Here is a 16,695-nt window from a genome sequence, read left to right as displayed (position 1 = left end):
GAGAGGGTTGTTTTCTAATTGAATGTTTGAGTTCTACTTTACTTATTAATAGGAAATCCAATATTTCCATTTTGAAGCATCCCCCCCATCATCTCTATGGTTCAAGAACCCTAAGTCTTAGCTTCTGAGAAGTCAGTCTGGTTTCCACACATCATGCTGAGTGATCAGTTTGCCCATACTAGACTTCTTGTTACCACACGAAGTCTCTGTTGGTGCCTGCTCTTCCCTGGTTTAGTCTTGCTGCGGTGAGTCTCATTGTTGCAGTCCTGCTGGCCCTGCAGGAGAGCCTGTGAGCATGAGCTCCCACTCATACTGGCAACCATCATTGCCCAAACACCATTCCCTCAAACCACCATTTCCACCTGTCGTAGATAGCATGGTCCTGAGCTGCTCTAGGGTCTGCCATATTCTGTGCCAGAACCGTTCCTCCCCCATCAATACTTACACTCTTGCATTTAGATATTGATCCTTCTGGAGTGCTGCCATTTGAAGAAACTTGGTATCCTCATGCACCCCCCTCCTTGTCTCCTTTCTAATAAAACCTCTCTCCATTCAAAGATGCAAGGTATGGGGGGAAAAACAGAGATCTAAAAAGGATACTGAAAGATCTGGGTTCACCTGGTCACTCATACAGCTGCATTTCTCCCATTCTTGGGGTACACAGCCACATTCTGTGGTGCCTGTGAACATTTCCTAAATATCATGGCCCCAGATATTTCTGGGCAACATTTCCTCTTCTGACAAAGTTAATTTTTCACTTCTTGCTGTTAAGAAACAGCTGCAGCCCCAACCGCACATTTTTTACCTCTAAGGCAGCAAAAGGCTGGTGAGGGCCTGGGGAGAAAGGGGAAGCAGTTGAGTTTGTGAATGGGCTGGAAGCATCTTTGCAAGGCTGTGTCTGAGCTGCTGGCACAGAGGTACGTGGCTGAGTCTCCCAGCTGAGCTGGCTGGATCTTCAGAATGGAGGATGATCCATCAAGCATCTCAGCTGAGAAACGATCCTTGAAAAAGTCTGCTTTCTCTGAAGGAATCTTGTTATAAAAAGAAATTAGAAACTCCACTCCCTTTCCTGGATTCTGGCGGTACCAATAGAGGTAAAGATGCCCAGAAATGATGCCACACCTTAAAGCCACTCTCTGCCCACTCTCTGTGATAGAGTGGCTAGGGGTTTGGCTGACTCGGGTCTCTGTATGTCCTGTGGGAGGAGACAGATAAGGGAAAGAAAATGAGGTTAAAGTTTGGAATTGGCCTTAGGTCAACTTAAGATGGAAATTTTCCATGCAATCCCAAGACTCACCTGTGTCCAGGAGACCAAAAACTATCCAGAAGAGGAGCCTACTGTCCATGGCAGGGTCAGGCAGGGATGCAGCCTCTCCCAGCTGGGTCTCTGGTCATTTGCTGTCCAAGGGAGGAGATCCTCTGATCTGACTATCTCAAGCTGCAACCATTGCCTCAGTAGTGCCCCCACGGCACCTGGCAGGCTCTGTGCCAGTGCAGGCACGTGATGCTCCAATGCTCAGGCATTTGACTGATACAACTAATCATTATATTAACTATCTAATCAGAATTGGTTGTATTTTTATAAGTGTAATAATTCTGAGCTTGATGTCTTAAAATATTAGGAATAAGGAGACCAAAAGAAAAAAAATTAACCCTTCAAGTGTCATTGCTCAAGTGTGGAGAGAAAAGCCAGCGAAGAGTTGAGAACTGAGGCCAAAAAAGGATATTTCAGTGCAAAGAAGGAGGGTGGCCAAGAGATTAAGTACCCAACCCAGGGAGTGCTTGTTCTGAATCAATGAGGGTGAGCACAGGCACTCCTGCTGCCGCAGTGTTTAGACAAAGTACCTGGGCAGATCTGGAGTCTTAATGGGGCTGGGATTCAGGGTCTACCCATGGGCAGAAAGAAGAGACAAACTGGAATATAGAATGAGGGAGTTGGAGACCGAGAGTGTTTCTCAAACTTGTCTCTCAAGGGTCAGTTCTTCTGCTGTCATTCACAGCTGGCCCTAGCCCTGGAGCCCTGAGCCAGAAGTCCCTTCTCTGCACAGTGCTGCTTTAACCTGTGTGTGTGGGGGATGATAACCCATGACTAAGGGGTCTTCTTGGTTCTTGAGAAGGAGGGGCTCAGAAACTGTGGAACCGAAAATGTCCAGCAGCAATACACCTCCTCACAGGGCAGTGTTTTTCTAATCCTCTGCCCCCTGAGTGGGTCTGATCTGTGGGGGCACGGTGTTTAGAGGATTCCTGTGAAAACTTAAATCAAATGAGCCACTTTTTCAGCAGGCTTGTTTCATTTCGTGATTTAAAAAGGCATTCAAAACACTAAATCCGAATGTGTTTATATTTAAATCAATTGACAGGGGAGAGGTACTCCGGTCAAAGAAGAGTCACACCCTAATTATGTTCATGAAATTTAGAATTTCCACATCAGATGAATTGACAGGCAGTATTAGGGTCTGAAATTTCTGTCAAAGTTCCTATGGGAAATGTGGAATGAGCCTCAGGGTTCAGGAGTTCCGGTGGCCCCCCACAGCTTCCTGGACACACCCAGGAAGTTTTCATACAGGGAGGAGGCGACTTTACAAGGCTGTGTCTTTGCTGCTGGCACAGAAGTACATGGCAGAGTCATCTGGCTCCAGATGGTCCAGATGAAGGTACAAGCTAGAGTTGCCTGGGCTTTGAGGTGAGAAGCGACTGGGAACAGTATTATTTTCAATGAGGTCCTTAATGTTGTAGGCAAACATGAGCTCCAGTGGCTTCTTAGGGTTCTGTTTATACCAGTACATAGCATTATGTCCCAGACTTTGTTCACATTTCAAAGACTTCTTATATTCCCTCCCAATGACTAGGTATTTTGGTACCTGGGTAATTCCAGGGTCTATGGATCCTCTGGGGGAGAAAAGGACAAAATTCAGATGAAGTCCGAAAGGTAGGTTGTTGCTATGACCACGAGGAAACTGCAAGAACCCAAGACTCACGTACTCCCAGGAGACAGAGGGCCACACCGCAGAACAGCCTGCAGCTCATGGTGGAGTCAGGACAGAAATGGGCATCATCTACCTGGGATGCTGTTCTCTGGGCAAAGGGGCTGGGCTCTGGTCTCCTTGGCCCCAGTTGGCAGTTTTGCCTGTGATGTCACTGTCCCTGACAGTTTCCCCAGCCCCACGGTATATGTCCTCCTTTCCCTTTCATGCCTTACATAGATTCTGATAAAAGATGGATAAAATATAGATTTTAATTGGGCAGTGATGAATGGGGATGGGAAGGAAGAAAAGACCCAGCTTTTTACTTCCTCAGGCTTAGTTTTTTGACAGTTCTTTCTTTGCTATTAGCTGCCATCCTGATTATATAGATCCTTCTTTTTTTCTACTTCCCTGTTATGACCCCTACAGAAACAAACCACTTCCCACTCAGAGGATCCTCTACCTTCTTTGCTCAGTAACACAGGAGAATACATCTCAAAATACTGGCCTCCTTAGTATCTAAGCTCAGTGAAGTCACCGCTACCCACCTTAGGGAGGGAAGATGACAGAATGACCAAGGTTCCACTTTAGGACCAGAGCCTATCTTTTAAAATACGTGGCTGTGATGCCAACCAGGAGCCAGGCACTGGGAATGCCCTGAGGGGAGCTTAAAGGAATAAACCACAGCCTCTCCTCTGGTGTGAGGATGGGACTTGGGTAGTTTCAGTAAAACATACACAGGATGCTAAACTAGAACAAGATAACAAATGAAAGACAAAGGGAAATCAATTTGAAATTGACTTGAGTATCCTTTGATGTCTAAATGTGATACACTCCCTGGTGCTCCCAAATGATAACATGGAGCCCCGATGCCTTAGCTACTGCTCACCCAGCTCCCTCCCTTCACTCTACTCCCAACCTCTTCCCTTAGCTCCAGCCTCCAGATTTCAGTAGAGCTACAGGTCCTCCTTGTGGCCAAAAAAGCATATGTACCAGCTCACAGGTCTTTTACCCATCAGATTTGGCAATCCATACTGGAAGCAGCTAGTAAAGTCTGGGGAAGGATGAAGAGGAAGAAAGCATCTGAAACAACAAATATGTTTGAAAACTACCTGTTACCTATACACTTAGGACATTGTGTTTTATTTAACAGAGATTTCCTATGTCTGGATTCTAGTAATGAACAACACAGATATTATCCCAGCATCCATGGAGATTATAGCTTAAATTGTTCAGCAAACCTTCATGGTGCAACAGCTAGTAGAAAACATAAAGAAGTCAACATTTTCACCCACAAAATAGTCCCAGGGAATGTTCACTAGGCAACAAAAATGTGTCATTTGAATTTTTAGAAATGTATTCAATATTTCAGTGCTTAAATCACTTCATCTATGTGGTGCCATATTTCCTCAACTATTAAGTCAGAAGAACTGAAACAAAATGATCTCCAAAGACTGTCCATTGCTAAAATGTTAGAAACCAAACCAGGTCCATCAGTTCTACCAATAGCTTTCCAATTTGGGATGAGTTACAACAACTTGAGATGACCATGAGTCACTTCTACTTTACCATATGAACTATCTGTTTATGGTTTTTGTGTATTTAGCTATTGGAAGTTAACCTATTACCTTAAAATGTACTGCTACACCAGCATTGAGTTTTCCTTCTAGAAATGTAAAGACACAGAAAAGCACAAATAAGAAATGATCTGTACCCCTGAAATGATTTTGCTATTTATTTACTGTTATTTTATATATTTAACTCCGATTTGTAATAACAAGAATCCATATAGATCTATGTTAGGATTTGGAGGAGTTAGTCACCCATACTTGAAGCCAAGGGTAATAATCTAGAATTTTTAAGGGATGTGCTAGGTCAGGAGGAAATTATTAGCACTTTCAAAATGTCAATAAATTTTATCAGATTTTCAATGTGGCCTATAAAAGGAAAAATGTAAAAATATGTGGGTTAGAATTTGAGCAAAGGGGGTTGCATATTCTCCCCCTAAACAGGTCAAACATTTGATGGACATCCAACCCTGCATAACTGGTGATATTCCATTCTTAGATGAAGACCTAACTCAATTCTAATTAAAAGACTAGCGCTGTTATTGTTATGGTTATTTCAATGGACATCCATTTCACTCTGTACAGAAAGAAGATGTTCTGATTGGTCCTTCTACAATGAAACATCTAAATTTTTAATAAAAGTAATTTTATTACATTGTTTGGCTCCCAATAAATAAACAAGATCCCAAGGATTACAAAAAATCAATGGAATTTAAACTGAAACCTTGAAGTAGAAGTGAAAGTGAAAGGCAGGGTTGCTCTAAGGACAATAACATATTTCCTGCAGCAAAGAATTATAGTGGAAGATGAATTTAAGTCATGTGAATTAGACATGTACTTGAAGAAGGAAAATGATCTAAGGGCAGTTTGAATTTAAAAAAGAGATGGTGAAGAAGTAGAATGGTAAACATAAGTAAATTCAAATAAATATCATCTGTAGAAAATAAGAGTATATGTTGCTTAAGGATAAATAGAATAGATATATCTGATTGGAGTCATAGACTTCCAAGATAGCTGTGCTTAGGGGATAGAATACTGAACAGGAGCCCCAAAATAAAAGCTTCTTTATTTTCTTGGCTAATTGCTAAGCTGTATATACAAAAGGCACAGGAGTCCAGTAGGCCTAACAAAGACCAGGTGCTAGAAGGTTGAAGAACTGAGCAGAGATCTCTGAAGAACCCAAAGCTGGAAGACAGAGTGGAGAGATATGGGTGAGGATATGCTGTGATTTCATCATCTCATACCCCAGAGAGCCCATACACTAGTAGAAATGATCACATGCCATGGTGCCCTGCCTAAGAGACAGGGCAGAGTTAAAATAGACCCTTGCAAATCCTACAGCCAAGTTTTCAAGAATACATCTTAACATTCTTTAGAAAAAGATAACAATCCAGAGTCCCTACCCTACATCAGCCACAAGGCCCACATAAACTCATGTGTGACCTTGCACATAGAATATTTTAGAAGTGTCCTAATTATTCATTTCAACTATCCTGCTATCAGTGCTGTTGTACAAAAACATGAATTTAATCATGTTATCTTATTTAAGTAGGATCACAATATACTCCATAGTGGCTACTGCCTGCCCTTGAGAAGAGTTCAAAGATGGGCACTCAAGTCAGAACTGGGAAAGAATCATACCGGTCAATCTTCTTGAAGAGAAGGAGCTGAAGTGAAAAACCTGCCTCAAATGTTGCTTCTTCCCCACTCTTTCTTTCTAGTTTACCTGTTGCCACAGGCTTTCATTTTTTCTTCAAAATCGAATTTTAAACAGAACTCATTAACAATATGAATTTCTCTTTGTTCTTAGAAACATTTACTGTCACCTTTCCTTTAGGATTTTCTGGTCATTTTTTGGTCAATTTTAGCAATAGTATTTTTTCAGTGAAAAATTTAAGAGGAAGCCCAATATATATATACAGCAGGAAAAGCAAAGGAAAGCTTCTGTGATCAGTTAAGATTGACAGTGCACAGGACAGAGTCCTTTATTGTTTGTGGTGTCCTGAGCACTTCAGTGAATTTATTGTGAACTCGTGCTGTGCCCTCAAGTAGAATTCTGCAAGACTTCCATGAGCATAAAGGTAGAGCTGTTCCATCGGGTATATTGGCAGGCTGACCTGTAGACAGACACTCTCGTCAGGGGCTTCCACATGAACCAATGGCTTCCTGGCCAGGGCAGGAGGTTTGTACACAGGGAGCAGGTGAGTCTGCAAGGCTGTGTCTTTGCTGCTTGCACAGAAGTACGTGGCAGAGTCGCCTAGCTCCAGGGAGTTAATATGAAGTGTTGAATGAGCTTTGTCTGGAGATTTAGGTAAGAAGCGACTTGAAACTGTTTCATTTAAAATGAGTTCCTTATTATTGTAGATAAACATTATCTTCAGTAATTTACTGGAGTCCTGCTTATACCAGTACATAGAATCATGGCCCAGATTTTGCTCACACTTAAGGGACTCTTTATTTCCCTTCTTTGTGACGAGGTGTCTTGGAGTCTGGGAAACTGCTGTGTCCAGGGGACCTGTGAAGGAAAGAAACAGAATTCAGACAACTCCCAGGAGATTGACTGTCACTGTAGCCATGATGTCAGGGCTTAGAGACCCAAAGCAAAACCTTGCCACTTGTGTCCAGGACTCACCTGCTCCCAGGAGGCAGAGGGCCACACAGCAGAGCGGCCAGGAGCCCATGTCAGTGCAGGCCAGGCAGCCTCAAGTGGTAAGAAGACTAAGCTCTGATTCTCCACCAAACCTACTGGTGTGTGGCCTGTGATGTCACAGCCTCTAATGATTTCCCATTCTCGGGATCTCCTTTTTCCTTCCTTTGTCATGTACTCACTTGGTCCTCCTGAAGCCCTGTTTGGAATTTCTAGTTATAGCTTGAGCAGGGTGGGCATGCTGCCTGAAGGGTGCCGCTGCTCTCCCCTTTCCCTATCCTGGGATCCAGCCCCCACCTCCTTTCCTCTCCCTTCCACTGTGCTTCTAGTGGGTCTAACTGAAGCTCAGGGGTGGGGTGGAGGGGCTGACCATTTCAGCTGCTGGGAAGAGATTGACTGGAAGGACTCACCCCAGAACCAGCAGCACACCATTTAAAAGGCATGTATGTGGAGTGAGGAGCAAAGCTCTGATGGAGAGTGCTTGAGGGGCAATAAACCGCTGCCCCTGCTCCCTGGGAGATTCTTCTCTCTTCCAAGAGCAGGGACCATGTGTGGAAGAGGAGACTGGAAGAGGAGGCTGCAAGAGGATGACCAGGTACTCTGTCCCGGGAGCCAGTGGTTATAAGCAGTGCTATGAGGTTAGGGAAGCTCTAAATGGAGCCAACTGTGCTGGCCTTGAGTTGCCTACAGATCACCCTGCCTTTTGGTGCCAAATTTAAACCCCATGCCTAGCCTAGCATTTCTCAGCCTCAGCACTATTCACATATTGTGCTGGTTAATTCTTTGTTCTGGGGCAGCATCCCTGGCCCCTTACCCACTAGATGCCAGAGGTAACCCTCCCTCTACCCCAGTTTAAACATCTGCATGTCCCCTTGAGGAGGGGTGCAAAATCGCTCATGGCTGAGAACAACGGTCCCCTTTATTCCTTGCACCTCCTCGTCCACCACCGGCTTTCCACCCCACCCACAAGGGCTTTGAAAGGCCCAGAGCTCCTCCTCGTGGTCAGCAAGGCACTCTGATCAGATCTCAGGTCTCTCGGTCCCAGGCCCAGCCCAGAGTGAGAGAACTTAGGTTAACAATGAGAAAACCAGGGAACTGCAACTGCCAGGGAGGCATCTGACACACCGAAAAATGTCCTTCCAAGGCAGACCCATGTGACTCATTTGCTTTTTACTGAACACCTGGGTGCCAGGCACAGATGTAGCACCATGGAAATAGTAGGAAACAAAGTAGTTTAAGCATGGAGATAATAATCTACAAAAAAACGAAGAGTCATGGGACCAGTAGAGATGAAGCAGAAGGCTAGACAAGAGCTAGAACAAATGGGAAGGGGGCTGAACAAGGTCAGGACTAGTCGTGTTGAAATTTGTCATATTTTTTGACTCTAATACTCAAGCCCTTTCTTATATTTGGGTAATTCCCCAAGGTTTGGGTCTTAGAGAGAAAAGTCATGTGTGTTGGTATTTAAAAAACAAAAAACAAAACAAAACAAAACAAAAAAACCTCTTTCTCCCATTATAAAAGCAAAACCTCCAGCATTTTCTTTGCTTTTTGTGACTTCCACAAGAACACTACTCACCTGGCAGAGCTGTCTTCTTCCACTAATTTCCTAGAACCCCGGGGCGGGGGTGGGGAGGGGGGAATGTGGCATTCTTCAGAAGAACAGGATGAAAGGAAAATATCTTCTGCCCAAATCCATCAAAAACAACCCCTTTCTTTCTTCCAGTAATATAAAAGTCAACCTGCACATCAACAATGCAATGATATACCCACAGGTGTGTCAATGGCTGCCAGTTTTCCAAACAGAAAATCAGATCAAAACCAGATTGGACAGCCTGTTACATGCCATTTGTTCTTCATCTTTATAAATCAACTATTCAAGGTATTTTTCTATTTAACTATTAAAATATCATCTATTCACTTAAGATATTTATATTTATTATTTCTATTATTATAATGGATTCTAAATGTTTAATCTATAATCATTTGAAAGTAATATGAGCATCAATACCATGATGCTATCTTTTAAATTTTATAAAATGGTTATACATCACCTAATTTTTTTTATTGAGAAGAAGCTGTAGATGTTTTAAGGGAGTGAGAGTAGGAAAGGTCCAGGGACCCTGAATTCTAAATTCTCAAGTAAAGTTAGTCACTTAGAATATTTAATATTGAGCTTAAATGTGTAGGTTCTTGCATTTGCTGATACTTCAACAGATTTTCCAAGTGTATCATGCCACAGAAGTTAAGAAATTTAGATTTTAGTATAGGCAACAAGCAAGATGACTATCTTCAGTAGATTTCTCTGTTCCCATCTAAGATGAACTGCAAAATTAATCTTCATAGATGTGCTAGCAGTTTTCCTGTTAAATCCATTTAGCTAGACTCTCATTTAAAGCAGTATGGTAGAATAGATATTCTGATGCTTTCTCTTGCTACCCAAAAACCAGAACATACCTAAAATGTAAACTTGTTGCTTTATTGGACATCCAAGTAGCAAAAAAATTTCCAAATGTTATGTATTTTTAAAAGGTGAAAAAGGAGGCTTGAATGAAAACAAAGTGAAAAGTCATATTTCAGATCTGTATCCTAGTTGGACGTCAATGCCACCTTCTTTTATATTGTGAGATGTCTACGTTTCATCAAGTATTTTGTTATCGGGACAATTCTGGCTTCCATTGGATATTGTAAATGGATAAAGAAGCTGCAGATAGAGTCCAGAAGGACATTTGTTTCTGCTATTTTGATATAACCATTTTGTCAAACCCAGAGGAGAGATTTCTATCATTGCTCAGAACTCTCCTGCTCCAAGGACATAGAGGACCACCCAACAGAAGGGCAAGAATTAAACCTTTTCTAGCTTAACTCCCTGGTCTTCTGGAGTGAGGGAAATAAGGTCCTGGGTCTCTTTTGGGCTGATAAAGAGATTTCTCTCAGTTATTACCATCTCTGTCAGATCCTCAAGGAACCTTGGCATGTCAGGTTCCCTCTTCCTTCCCACCGCTGGACCCTGCAAGCTAACATCATAGGAGGGTCCCACTGCCCTGGGCTGAGTTGATGCAGAGCAGAAGCTCTTCCCCAGAGCCCCTCTCATGCTCCTTTCAGGAACGGTTCCTCTCCCTGCACCTGCCTCTGGGCTCCCACCCTCCCCACTTAAGCCCCTCTTCTGTCTATTCCTATGCAGATGCACAAAGTCCCTCTTAAGTCCCACCCCTTGCTGAAAGGCTGGAAGCTCAGGCACTTTACTGTAAGAAAAACACCTGCACATCAACAAGAAGCAGATTGGCTCTATTTAACCCCTCACATGTCATGTCAGCACTGTCTCCTAGCCTCTGCAAACCATATTCTCAGTGATGTAAATAAATCCAGACTTTTTCTTAATCTTCTCTCATCCAGAGAGTTCTCCCCGCCCTTCTTCCTCAAGGTATCTTGAATTGCAGTAGGATCACAGATCCTCTTTGTGGCCACGGGGTCAAAGATCCCAGGACCCTGTTCAGTAGTGCACCAATGGCAGTGGGGTGGTAAAGGTCTTAGAAATAGGGACATAGAATGAGAGGTCTGTCATAACCTCCTGCTCCCTCCTATCTTAGACTAATTTCTCAATAGGCACACAGCAGAGGAACACAGAGCTTATTTCATGGGCAAGCAGGTATTGAGGTCTCCAATCTCAGGCTGCAGGTCATCAAAAGAAAGGGCCTCCAGAAGGGCTGTTCCAGTATGACATCATTTTCTCTGGAAGCACCCACAGCCCCAGAAACAACTTTCAGAGGGAAAAGTAGAAGCGTTAGCCCCAAAGCAGACACAAGTCTAAGGAGGACTTATTCTCTCACTCAGCCCGTGAGGTCTGACAAAGCATGACGTTCTAAGGTCCACTCCAGGAAGGAAGTCATCTGGCGCCAAAGGTACCCTTAAGAGATTCTGAAACCCAGAAATAATAGGCCCAGGACAGAGACTGATAAATGACCATTAAATAGCTGCTGCTTTGTTGTTAAAAATTTTTGAGGAAAAAGTCAGATTCACACATTTGGAAAACAATGGAGTGCTTTAGTTTTCTCAGCCAGAGATCATATATGCTCTATATTTCAAGAATATTTATAAATGTGTTTGGGTGTTTTGGTTTTACCAATTATTGGAGAGGTTCTAAACTTCATGCAATGCACAGGAAAATCCCATTCAAAACAGAAATGGCCAAAGCCAAATGCCAATAGAGCCTCTGGTTCATAAACACTGATACAAAAAAGATTTTAAATAACTGCAACTAGTTCTATATTTTGAAAGAATCTGGGGAAGGGCTATTCTCTCATGTAGGGAAGCAGGGGAGATAACCCGGAAATCAATAAAGCCAAAGATTAGGAGAAGGAGTTTAAATGGCTGAATTTAACATGACGTTATGGCTTTTTGGATTACTAGTGTAAAATGACTAGAAACCCCAACCTTCCCTTTCTTTAGGCTGCTTCCTCCAAAATACAAACACTTTTAAGTGTACCCCACCTTTAAAACATATAAAACCTGATTTCCAGTGTTAATAGACTGGATTGTTACAGAACAACACTCACACAAAAGACAACTATAAAAGCTTACAACTTAATAAAATATAAAAGTTATTTATTTGAGGGCATTGAGAGCTACCAAGGCAATAAGGACTCAAGGGGTCAATATCCCAAAGGGAAAGGAATTAACAGTAGGTAAATCTGACAGACTGCCTGCTTCTTTAGCATTATTTGCCAGTTTAATATTAGCAGCTTAGAAGCTGATCAGAAAGAGGAGAATGAAAGGGTGACGTGCTTCCATCAATCTTATTAGTCTGGGGAACGTAATTAGGAGGGGCTCTTGCTAAAGATCCAAGGCCTTGAGCTGGAGGTAGAAGCAGGGATTGACTGAAATTGGGCGTAAGAGAATTTTTTTTTACTTTTTTTTTTTATTGTATTTTTTTGAAGATATATAGATCACAAAAAAATGTTACATTAAAAAGTTTAAGAGGTTCCCATATACCCCACAACCCACCCACTCCTCCCATATCAGCAACCTCTTTCATCACTGTGGCACATTCATTGCATTTGATGAATACATTTTGGAGCACTGCTGCACCCATGGATTATAGTTTACATTGTAGTTTACACACTCCCCCCGGAATATTCAGTGGGTTATGGCAGGATTTATAACATCCAGCATCTGTCCCTGCAGTATCTTTTTTTTTTTTAAATGTTACATTCCAAAAATATAAGAGGTCCTCATATAATCCCCACCCCCTCATCCCACTTCTCCCACATCAACAACCTCTTTCATCATTGTGGCACATTCATTGCATGTGGTGAATATATTTTGGAGGACTGCTGTACCACACGGATAATGTAGTTTACACTCTCCCGCAGTCCACCCAGTGGCCATGGCAGGACATACAACGTCTAGCATCTGTCCCTGCAGTACCTCCCAGGACAACTCCAAGTCCTGAAAATACCCACACATCATATCTCTTCTTCCCTCTCCCTACCCTCAGCAGCTACCGTGGCCACTTTCTCCACATCAATGCTACAATTTCTTCCATTACTAATCACAATAGTTCCATAGTAGAATATCAGTAAGGATAACTTCTAGGAACCATAGAAATGGAACAATAAAAATGTGTTAGAATTGAATCAGGTAGTGGTCATATGACTGTGTAAATTTATTAAAAATTAATGAATTGTACATTTGTTTTTTTTTTTATTTTAAAGATTTATTTTTATTTATTTAATTCCCCTCCCCTCCGCCAGTTGTCTGTTTTCTGTGTCTTTTTGCTGTGTCTTGTTTCTTGTTTCTTTGTCCGCTTCTGTTGTCGTCAGCGGCACGGGAAGTGTGGGTGGCGCCATTCCTCGGCAGGCTGCTCCCTCCTTCGCGCTGGGCGGCTCTCCTTATGGGTGCACTCCTTGCGCGTGGGGTTCCCCTACGCGGGGGACACCCTGCGTGGCGCAGCACTCCTTGCGCGCATCAGCACTGCGCATGGGCCAGCTCCACACGGGTCAAGGAGGCCCGGGGCTTGAACCGCGGACCTCCCCTATGGTAGACGGACGCCCTAACCACTGGGCCAAAGTCCGTTTCCCTGAATTGTACATTTGAAGTGGGTGAATGCCATGTAACTGTTAAAAAAATACTCCAGTCACTTTGGGACCTAAATTACTTCAGGTTAGGAGAAAGGGTACATAACTACTACAAAGGCTGAAGCCCAGCTTCAGTAAGGTAAACTGCCCCAACCACAATTTCCTAGCAGAAGCAAAAATGAATCCACTCTGGAGAAATTTATAATCACCCAGAGTTCTGTAAGTTTTCGTATATAATATCCAGTATTCAAACATAAATAGTGTGTGAAGGAAGAAAATCACATGACCAAGAGAAAACAGACAAAAGAAACAGACCCAAAAGAGATCCAGATGTTACAATGAAATGAGGAGTCTGACTCCATGTTTTAATATTTGATGGCTTTCAGAATTTAAGCCTCACCCTTCCCTCTTCCCCTTGTACCCTGTATCTAGACAAGCTGATAAGAAAGCTTGGGTGCTATTTCCTTTAGCTCTGGCTGGAGATTCAAACCACAAAAGCCTCTGCCCGTGAGCAGGAACTCTCACCCAGGCTTCACCCTCCAACCACAGTTAAAATTGAGGCCAGGCTATTTTCCTTGCTCTCCTAAGCCACTTAGGATCTGCATGGAAGGCCTTCCCTGCTCCTTCCAGAGAGCTCAATTGTGTAAATAATAAGCCTTTCACATATTCTTGATGTGTGTGGTGTTTTCTGTCTCGACATCTAAACCAAACCTTGGATGGGAGGGAGAACCTCTGCTTCTGTGGGTGACCATAACATAGAGTTATAAGACTCTGACTTTAAAATAACTTGTATTAATATATTCAATAAAGTCAATGATGAAATGGAGAATTTTAGCAGAGTGTTAGATATTAAAGATTTAAATGGAAACTCTAGGAGAATAATACACTAAATACCTGAAATTAAGAATTCAATATATGGGTTTAAGAGCAGAATAGATACAACTGAAAAGAATAAGTAAACTGGAAGAAGAGTCACTTAAAACACCCAGACTGAATCATGGAAGAGAAACAAAAATAATGGAAAATACAAAATAACATGTATCTTCTGGGTCATTGCTATACATAGGCAGCTGGTCCTCAATCTAGGACCTTGTAAGGAGCCTGAGACAATACTCAAAAGATGTTATCCATGCAATCTCATTCCCCATTTGCTGAGGAGTGCTTCATAGGGCATTAACCCCTTCCCATTTCTGGGTTCAGTATGCATAAGTGCCAGACAGGCCACCCATATGTCGGTGCAACAGAGTACTTTAGGAAGGGAACTAAACACATGGCCCACATTTAAGAAGTGCAACCAGCATGAAGTGGGCAAATGTTTTTATGGAATTGCTCATCATAACTGTGGCTGGAATCTGGGGTAGGACCAAGAGACTATCAAATGGTACCTAAGAGCCATCTGATACAATCCATTGCTTCCAATAAGCCCAAATAATCAGGTCTTCAAGATGGTGGCCAGTTGCAATCCTTGCAGATATAGAAGGTTTAGGACCACCAACTACATACCTGCTGCTGTCACTGGTACCCAAGGCCATAACTGACATCCATCACCTCCTCCCTCTAATTGTAGATTCTTTTTCACTCTTGTTCAGCACTTCAGTGGTCTAAGTTGCTTGTTTGACAGGGTAACTCAGACCCTCATCCCTGAAGGTTCTAAGCCCCTAGATGCTTTTAACTTGTCAAGTAATGATTACTGCAATTGTCATTATCACCAGCAATTGAAACACTGAGATGCTTGAGTTAGCTCCATGGATTCCAGATATACATATACCTATCCCTACCTCTATTGTGTAGCAGCAACTTTAGCACCTCTTGATAATCAAGATCAAATAACTCCATACTTACATGCTAGCTTCCCACAAAAATAGCACCAAAGATCAGAGATAGCCATGTGTATTAGTGAGGGTTCTTTTGGGAAACAGAATCAACAGGAAATATCTGTAAATAGTGTGAGATTTATAAGATTCTCTCACGTGACAGTGGGGATGCACAAGTCCAGGTTCCAGAGCAAGGCTGCAAACCAGGGGCACTGGTCAAAGTCTAATGAAGGTACTTGATGAGTTTCCAGGAGATGTTGGCTGTCCAAAGATGAGCTGCAAAATTCTCTCTGAATGCTGGAATCACTTCCCCTTTTAAGGCATTCAACTGATTAGGTAAAACATCACTCATTGCTAACGACATTCTCCCAGGGTGACCGCAGATGTAAACAGTCATCTAAGCAGTAAACTCACTGATGACTAAGCCCATAAACATCCTTATATTCCAATTAGCTCAGTGCTTGCTTGACCAGAAACTGGGCACAATTACCTGGACAAGTTGATACATTAGTCTAACCTCACATCTTGCTCAGGTTCATTGGAATCTGGAATTCTTATTACATTCTATGATGGCGGTATCCCCACCACCCCTCAGGAACCAGGACCTCTTATCCAGCAGAGCTTAAGAATACAGAGACAGGATGTACAAATTGTCATTGGATCACTGGGAGTGATGATAAGAAAGGCGACAATCCCACTTCTACCCCTTAGCTTCTGGACTCATGTATTGGATACACAGCATAATATTTCAGCCATTTGTTCAATGCACATATCCTAGCAAGTATGCCCCAGCCACACAAGTATTAGCTCTGAGCCTGCACCTTAGCTGAGTCTTTACTAGGTCATTTCTTCATTCTGTGAAGCCAGATGGTTCTGAGTGATGCAGTACATGAAAAAATAAAAGTGGCTCCTGTGATCATAAACCCATCATTTCATTTCCCTAGCCAAAAAAGTGAGATCCCTTGGTCTGAGGTTAAGTTGTGTGAGAATCCATGTAGTAAATCAGTCATTCCTTAAGCCTATAAATGGTGGTAGTGTCACAAAAGTAAGTGAATTAATTAATTCAGTATTTATAATTGTTATGATTTTCTCACATTTTCCCCTAACCCCCATTTGTTGGTTGAGCTTATCCTGACATAAGAGGAAGTTCATTGTTTTCTTTTTGAAGACTCCTCCCACCTTCCCTGCTCCAACTCTTCAAGAACACTGGGGGAATCGGACTTGGCCCAGCAGTTAGGGCATCCGTCTACCACATGGGAGGTCCAAGGTTCAAACCCCAGGCCGCCTTGACCCGTGTGGAGCTGGCGCATGCGCAGAGCTGATGCGTGCAAGGAGTGCCGTGTAGGGGAGACCCATGCGCAAGGAGTGCACCCATAAGGAGAGCTGCTCAGCGTGAAAGAAAGTGCAGTCTGCCTAAGAATGGTGCTGCCCACACGGAGAGCTGACACAGCAAGATGACGCAACAAAAAGAAACACAGAAATTCCGTGCTGCTAACAACAACAGAAGATGACAAAGAAGAAGACACAGCAAATAGCCAGGGTCAGGGGAAAGGGGAGAGAAATAAATAAATAAATAAATAAATAAATAAATAAATAAATAAATCTTTTTTAAAAAAAAAAGAATAC

At 42.7% G+C, this 16,695-nt stretch overlaps 1 long non-coding RNA gene across 1 annotated transcript; it reads right to left on the bottom strand.

The window, feature by feature from the left end:
* Nucleotides 1-2,398: 2,398 nt before the first annotated feature.
* On the bottom strand, nt 2,399-3,068 carry LOC101417146 (uncharacterized). The gene is made up of 2 exons (XR_011648762.1): nt 2,979-3,068; nt 2,399-2,887 (listed from the first exon to the last, which is right to left on the bottom strand). It is a non-coding gene; the product is annotated as an uncharacterized lncRNA (long non-coding RNA).
* Nucleotides 3,069-16,695: the final 13,627 nt, after the last annotated feature.

The sequence above is a fragment of the Dasypus novemcinctus genome, chromosome 5 (genome assembly GCF_030445035.2).
Source record: "Dasypus novemcinctus isolate mDasNov1 chromosome 5, mDasNov1.1.hap2, whole genome shotgun sequence".
NCBI lineage: Eukaryota > Metazoa > Chordata > Mammalia > Cingulata > Dasypodidae > Dasypus > Dasypus novemcinctus.
Note: the sequence above shows the minus strand (reverse complement) of the source record. Positions and strands in the feature narration are given on the sequence as shown.